General features: G+C 34.3%; 1 protein-coding gene across 1 annotated transcript in view; it reads left to right on the forward strand.

Moving 5' to 3' along the window:
- LOC106472584 (cytochrome P450 2B6-like) overlaps positions 1-1,285 on the forward strand; it is a 25,409-nt gene that overhangs the window by 19,997 nt on the left and 4,127 nt on the right. The window lies entirely within an intron of this gene.

Here is a 1,285-nt window from a genome sequence, read left to right on the forward strand (position 1 = left end):
ATAATTATTATTGTAAGAGATAAATTCCACGGAACATCTATATATATATAAATAACCAGTAACATGAATAAAGTTAAAATTTAAGATAACATTACATACTATACTACCTATCGGGTGGTATAGGTTTTATATGAATCAAAAATGTATACATACAACCACATTAGTTTGATATCCTTACAAGCTTGTTTTGAGAACATCCAAAGAAAAATGTGTAATTGTCGTCCAATGATGATAACACGGGCCTGCGATGTTTTATTGTCTTGAAATTTTTATATGTTCTACAGTAATTCCTGTACACTGAATCGGAAAACGATATCCATTTTTCTCCATCACGTACATATTTTTCACAAAACGTCATATGTACTTTTACATAAGTGAAACATTTTCATTGAAATCGGATCATATTTTGTTATGCTTAAAATTTTGACAACCACTGGCTATAGATTTCTTTAGACCAATAGCGACGTGAGAGTCTTATCGATTGTTCTAGAACCCACAAGAAACACACCGCTAGTATATAAACGGTTAACAGGCCGCATGACGTGTCATTTCTGGATAGTATTTGTTTGTGCGTGCACCTTGAAATTTTCTCCCTTTTCAATATTATCTATTAATTGCTATGGCAACAGTATGTTGTGTAAATGAACCAAACATACTCTGTTACATTTGTGGTAAATTTGTTGTATAAAGAAGCAATGGTTACGCAGAGTCAGCCTGATACCAGGATTGAAAAACATTGAACGTGAAAGTCCTATTACCTCCACTTCACATAAAATTGGGCTTGATGAAGCAGTTTGTAAAGGCCTTAGACAAAGATGGCGACTGTTTCAAGTATCTATGTGGGCAATTTCCAGCTCTTTTAGAAATGAAACTTAAAGAAGGGATTTTTGTTGGGCATCAGATTAGGAAATTGACTTTGGATGAACAGTTCAAAGGGACAATGAAGAAACTTGAAAAAGAAGCGTGGATTGCCTTTAAATATGTTATCGACAAATTTTTAGGAAACAACAAAGATCCAAATTATGAAAATATTGTCAATAACATGCTCGATAAATTCGAAGACTTGGGTTGTAATACAAGTTTGAAAGTTAATTTTTTACACTCACACATTGACTATTTCCCTGAAAATCTCGGTGACGTCAGCGAAGAACCAGTGGAAAGGTTTCATCAAGACATCAGGGAAATGGAGAGAAGGTATTAGGGAAGGTGGAACATCAGCATAATGGCTGTTTACTGCTGGTCATTGAAATGAGATGCTCCAGACGCAATACATAAAAGAAAGACC

Source organism: Limulus polyphemus, unplaced genomic scaffold, assembly GCF_000517525.1.
Source record: "Limulus polyphemus unplaced genomic scaffold, Limulus_polyphemus-2.1.2 Scaffold5443, whole genome shotgun sequence".
Taxonomy (NCBI): Eukaryota; Metazoa; Arthropoda; class Merostomata; order Xiphosura; family Limulidae; genus Limulus; species Limulus polyphemus.